We start from the raw sequence: 7,012 nt of genomic DNA, 5'->3' as shown, positions 1-7,012 counted from the left end.
ACAAATTGGCTGCAATCTTAGACAATTTTAAGGGATAGATATTACAAAAGTGAGGCTTTAAAAATTACATCAGAGTTAAAAGAAGTCTTACCTTTTAAAACTATGATTTAACTAAAGGTCCTATTGCAATTCTGAATTTCTTAAGTGACTAAATTTAAGAGAAAACAAAGCTGAGTCTTGTCTTTTAAAAGTTCATACATTTACAAATGTAGCATTATTAGTGTACAAATGGGTAGTCAAGCTTACCCAGAATGGAGGCAAAAGATACAAGTTTTTGGGAAATTGTACATACACATCAACCAAGGATTGCAGTATCCACTCCAGTCAGTTTAGCATAAGGGCTTCACAAATGCCAGCAGTACCAGTCCTAGCCCACCACCTTCCTGTTATTTGACACCTTGTTAATATCAGTCATCAAAAGGCAGTCAACCTGGTGAGGATCTCTGAAAGAGAAGTGTCACATTCAAAAACCAGTGACCTGTTTTGGTACTATTACAGAAAGAGAAATGCTAACCGAGGTGGGAAATAGCAGCACTCCCAAACATAACGGCAAACTTGTAATCTGCCTTCAAGAATATGTTTAATGTCAATTTTCTGACTAGCCAAACGTCAGTAGGTTAATAAACATACATAGATTAAAACACACACGCAGCAAATGAAAACTTTCAGGTTATATTCAGAAACCCACGGTTACCAAGAGACAACTTTTAATTGCCCAAATAAACTTAAAACAGGAGATAAAAGGCTGGTAAAACAAAACGAGTGTCGATTTCAGGACCCTTTCATTTCGAGCGACTGGACACTTGTCCCGATGGCCACGCCACCTCTGGAATCCTCCTTTCAAGTTGCCGGGTGGGTCGGTTTCTGGTCGAGGACGGCGACGTGTCACTGATGTCATTACCTGGGGCTGCTGCTGTCCGCGGGCTCCTCCTGACCCCTGTCCTTGGGATCCCCCAGGTGGCCTCGCAGTCCGGGCGGTGCCCTGGGTCCCCGCGGACGCAGGGTGGGGCGGCGGCAGCAGGGAGAGCCCCGCGGGCGCCCGGACTCCTGGTCTCTGACGCGAACCGCGCAAGGGCAAGAATGGGACTTGAGGCGCTTCTGTCCACTGGCTGCCTGGCCTGGCCTTGGGGGAGACCTCCGCAAGGCAGGTGGGTGGGCTAAGCGGCCGCAACCAAGGATGCCTGGAAAGAAGGCACAGTGGGAGGGCTGCTGTTCTGAGTGTTTCAAGCCTGGCACATCACACAAAGGAGTTTACTCCCCACTTCTAGGACATGAATGAGAAGGGACACATGATTAATTTCAAAATGGTGATACAGATTTTTCGCAAAAGAGTGAACCATCACTTGACCTGATAGTGAATTAGTCCAGAACACATCTCTCCATTGACTTTCGAGGCTAACCTCCCCACTCGTCCTTTTGGGATGTAAGTCCCCGACACCATTAAAAAAAAAAAAAGACAAACTGAAATTTCATTGAGGGAAGTTACTGAGATGTTGCTTCTATATCCCCAGCACATAGCAGGTGTGCAGATGGTTTTATTAAATGAGTGCAATGAACTGGACATTTTCTCAGCCTCTATCAGGCAAATGCAAGGCCCGCCTTTGAGAGTATCTTTATTATTTTGCTCATCAATCCTAGTATATAATTGGGGTAGGGGATTAAGTCTTTCTTCCCTTTTCATGTTGGTTCTAGTAACAGGAGCATTGAAGAACCAATCAAACTCCTGCCCTGACCACAGGTGACATGATGTATACCTGAACAGTGGAATCATAACATCTCCTCGGAATGGCTATCGTTGCAAAGATACCTTAGATAAATCAAGTCTGCTAGAGACAAAGACAATCGTCCTGATTAGAATAGTTTCCATTCACTTGAAATGGACAAAACACACATTTACAATTTATATCTATGTTAACTATCAAGCCTCTGTTAACTGTCCCTTACCTGTTATAATACGTTATGAAATAATCTAGATCAGTTGAACATTCAGCTGAATATCAGAGTGATCCATAAAATAAAGCTTTTGTAATCATACTGGATGAGCAAGAACTCATAGTATCAAGGAGGCCTTGATGAAACACACGGATACGAGAGGATGGTAGATAAATCCTAAGAGGTGCATATTAATAAAACGCTGATGGGTCTGATGGTCTGAAACATGCTAGGATCTTCCTTCCAAAGTAAATGATGAATTATTACATCTTGCATTTCCCAGAGCTAATAAGGATTCTGGAAGCGGCATATTCCATGCGTGGGAATACTGCTTTGACTTATAAACTAGGTTACATTAAAAACCACCAACTGTATGGGGACTACAGCAAAAAAAACCACTGCATCAGGTTAGAACTGTAGTTCAAGCAGTCCTGATGTTGGATTCTGGCAAACCCTTTGGAATTAGGAGTAACAGTGGTGGGGGGAAAAAGTGCCATATAGAGTTTATGTAAGCCACAGTCTCATGATATTTATGTCAAAGATTTTTTTTTTAATGTTTTTCAATTTTTTTATTGTGGTAAAAACACACACACGTAAAATTTATCATCTTAACCACTTTTAAGGATACAGTTTGTGTTAGGAAATATCATATTGTTTTGAAGCTCATTTCCAGATTTTTTAATCTGATAACCCAAAAACTTTAATTTATTAAACAACCAATTCCCTTTCCCCCCTCCTTCCCAGCCCCTGGTAACCAGCAGTCTACTTTTTGTTTCTATGAATTTGACTAATTTAGTTACCTGATTTAAGTAGAATTATACAGTATTTGTCTTTTTGTGACTGCCTTATTTTACATAGCATAATGCCCTCAAATGTATTAGTCAGGAGAAGATTGAGATGTTCTAGCTCATGTAGTGAGGCAGGAAAAAGGGCAAATTTCTCCTTTCTCTGCCTTTGGCTCTATTCAGACTTCAACGAATTGGGAGATGCCCAACCCACATAGGGGAGGGGAATCTACTTTATTGAGTCTACTTATTCAGATACTAATCTTATCTGGAAACACCTTCACAAATACACCCAGAAGTGATGTTTAATTTGGACACCCATGGTTCTTTCAAGTTATCACACTAAAATTAATGATCAGATCAAGATTCATTCATGTTGTAGTATTTGACAAAATGTCCTTTCTTTTTAAAGCTAAATGATATTCCATGATATGTATATGCTACATTTTGTTTCTCCATTCATATGTTAATGGACATTTGGTTTGCTTCCACCTCTTGGGTATTGTAAGTAGTGCTGCTTTGTACATTGGTGTACAGACATCTCTCAGAGACCCTGCTTTTGATTATTTTGGATCTATACACAATAGTGAGATTGTTGGATCATGTAGTAGTTCTTTTTTTTTTGAGTCATAACTATACTATTTTCCATTGCAATTGCATCATTTTACATTCCACAACTCAACATCCTTGCCAGTACTTGTTATATTATTTTAGTTTCCTTGATAGTAGCCATTCTTTTTCTTTCTTTTAAATTTTTTATTTTAAAGATGTGGGGTACAATTCAGGGATAGGTATACAAATGTTGATTATGCAGGTACCCTTGTTGATCAGGTGTGCCCCCTTAATGGGTGTGAAGGATATCTCATTGTGTTTTTGATTTGCATTTCTCTGATGATTAATGGTGTTGGGAACATTTTCATATGCTTATTGATCACTTGTATATCATCCTCACACAGTTTATTTTAAAAACTACAAATTATTCAAATACTTTATCTCCACATGGACTTCAGATTATCCTTTGTCTTAACGTGTTTGCATAAATACAAACTGCGATTTTCATCAATATTGAAGGTGCTAATAAAATTATGACTGCTCAAATTCATCACTTTTTTAGGTTAAGCTTTTTAAAGGCTGAAACTTGGCTAAATCATATGTTCAGAGTATCTAAATAAAACTCATATAAAATCAAATTGCTTCACAGTTCATACAATTCATTCACCTCTTAGCGTCTCTAGGGACTGTCTCCCAGAAACCAGACTTTGGTGATTGTTGTTCCACTCCTTCTACTCACTGTCCTGTCTATGCCAGAGGTTCTCAAAAGTTACAACACAACGGAATTACCAAGGGAGACTTTCAGTAGCCTGCTGCTGAAGCCACAGTCAATATCAGTTAAATCAGAGATGGAGCTTAGACATCAGTATTTTTTGGTTAACTCTCCTGGTGGTTTGAATGAGAAGTCAAGTTTGAGAATTAATGGTTACATGTCTCAGAAGGCATTCCACTTCTTCCATAAATGCCTTTTACACAAATAATAAAGGGTCTCCCTGAACAAACAGGCATTCCTGTCTCATAGTCAATTTCCTGGCCTGTGTGTGCAGAAATTTATATTTGTTTCTTTAGACCGTTAGTTGATAAACACAGTCTATTTCACAGCTTTAAACATTACTGATAGTAATTTTTTTACTTATGAAAATGCAGATAATTTTCAAAATAAAATCTATGAATTTATTTTATGCATAAATAAAAAGACATAAAAAGAATATATTAAAGAAGCAAATGCAAATATAAGTTTGAAAATGCTATAACATACTCGATATAAGTTTGTGTTAAGGTGGTATGGCAGATTGCCATTCTTTAATGGACATTATTCTCAAAGGAAGCAATTCTCTTCATATATTGTACAGTATTTCTGAAGGATATACAAAAATTTAATGAAAACCTGAGAATTACATGTGAAATTAACAAAGGATAGTATTGTACAGTGGTTGTAATTCTGTAAGGACTCACTCTCCAATTCAAGGTGAAAACATTGATATGTACTCAAAGGCTCTTGTGTTTAAAATGTACTTCACAAAAAGTAAAAGTAATCAAACACGTTTTTTTTTGACAATTTTCATAATATGCATAAATACTGTGTGATATTATAAGGCTGCATAAATAACAATTCAAAAATACACATGTTTAGAATACCTATAAAATAGTTGCAAAATGTTCATATTTGATAACTTATCTTAAATAAATTTTATTTGTACCTGGCTCAAATCTCCTAATATTGCAATAGCACAAAAAATCGATAAGTTGGCTTCTTAATTTAATAATGATTATCTCATCAAACTTTAATGAGAAACTCATCAGGTTTTTGCATGCACTATTATACATTGACTTTTAAAGGTGACGTACCCAAGGTTTTGGTAATATACTTGGTTAGCCTGTAAATTAGTGGTAGAGAGAAAACTCAACTCACTTTGTTTGAGTCAAAATTGTTATTCCCCTTTTTGATAAGCTTCTCTACAACTGGGAAGTTACTTTTATTGTGGTGATAAGGTATATAATAATCATCTCAGATATTTCAATAATAATAGTTCCTTGATCATTTTAATTTCTGAAAGCAGAAAACTATCTTCAAATAGCACAACAAAGATTTTGTAATCCCTGGCTGTTTTTTCTCTTCTTTCTGTCTGAAAAGAACAAATAAATAATAAATATAATGCCATTTGTATTTGTCAAAATTTCAGAATGAGTTCTTTTTTGCTTGAAAGAGATAATGGGTTGACTGATTTGCTAATATGTGTGTGAAGATAAACGTCTCAACTATTTTTTTCCCTTTCATTGATGAGTCATTTGGAATTTTAATAAAGAAACTCTAAAACTCATTTTGGTACATATTGTAAGCTAGTTTCTGTATAAGGTAAAATATTGCAGTGATTTTCCATTTTAAAAATAATTCCAAATCACAGAATTAGAAAAGAACAGTATTTCAGTATTTTTTCAGAGCTCACTCAATGATTCCATTTCAAATGTTGCCTTATTTCTTGCCAGAGTTGTTCCTTTTCATTCTGTTTCAGCCCAAGCGTTGCATTTTGAGTTCTTGGCTATATTTTTGACATGAATTCACTAGTCGAATCTTAGTCATCTTACTCTATAACCAGAATCACAATGAGATAGGGATAGCCATAGTGACACTGTGTATAGAAAAGATTAATCTACAGGCTCTCAGAAAGAAGTGCTGACATTTCTTGTAACTAATTTTTTTAAGTTACGATTAAGAACTTGCTGAATACTTTCATTCAGTTTACAATTAATTTATAATATACCATGGCACCCTAGAAACTTATGGTGAAGTGAAAAAGGCATGGAACTTGGAGTAAGGGACCTTGGGTTTCTTCCTATGTCCCTACTCCTCAAAGGTGCCTCCTAGATAAGAATCACTTGGAATTCTCATTTAAACACATATTAGCACACTAACCTGTAATTTAGAACACCTGAGAGAAGTATAAGTCTGTATTTTATTCAAGTATCCAAGATACAGCTAAAGAGCCTAATTTTTTTCTTATTTTTGAAGCAGAATTTCTCAACATCAGCTATATTGATATTTTAGGTCATATTATTCTGTTTTGGGGCTTTGTTGGATGTTTGGCGTCATCCATAATTTCTACTGACTGGATGTCAGTAGTACCACTCTCTAGTTGTGACAATCAAAAATGTCTCTAGATATGTCATAGTAATGGGTGGCAAAAATGCCTCAATTAAAACCACTTCTATAATGTATCAAGGAGACGTTTTAAGGACGTAAAGTTTTCTTCTAGTTCAACTGAATCCAATGGTTCTTAAATACTTTACAACAGTTGTTTATGTTAAGATGACCATAAACTCCATTAAATGAAAAAGAAAACTACATTGTTATAATAGTCTATTTTAATTTAAGATAGTTTACCCTAATTATATTTATGTATCTAATTGAACTATTTTTTTCTACAATATAGAAATAATTTAGAATTTGGAGATTCCTCTTTTTTCTGGTTCTAAAATTTACAGAACAAATCTGTTTCAATAAAATACATAATATGTAGAGTTATGGCATATCCTTGTGGAAAAAGAGTAAATATACAAGAGGATGGAGATTATCACACATTAAAAATAACATTGCAAACAAGTCTCATAATGATACCATAGTTAGTCTGTATGTCAATAAAATTTCAGAACTAAAACAAACCAAAAAAGTAATAAAATTAATACTAATCATAAACCTAGAATGACAGAAAAATCGTCAATATGATTATTTATGCAGAAAAGAA

The sequence above is a fragment of the Carlito syrichta genome, unplaced genomic scaffold (genome assembly GCF_000164805.1).
Source record: "Carlito syrichta isolate Samal-C Ts95f unplaced genomic scaffold, Tarsius_syrichta-2.0.1 Scaffold309728, whole genome shotgun sequence".
Classification (NCBI taxonomy): Eukaryota; Metazoa; Chordata; class Mammalia; order Primates; family Tarsiidae; genus Carlito; species Carlito syrichta.
The sequence above is the reverse complement of the archived record's forward strand: the minus strand, read 5'-3'. Positions refer to the sequence as shown.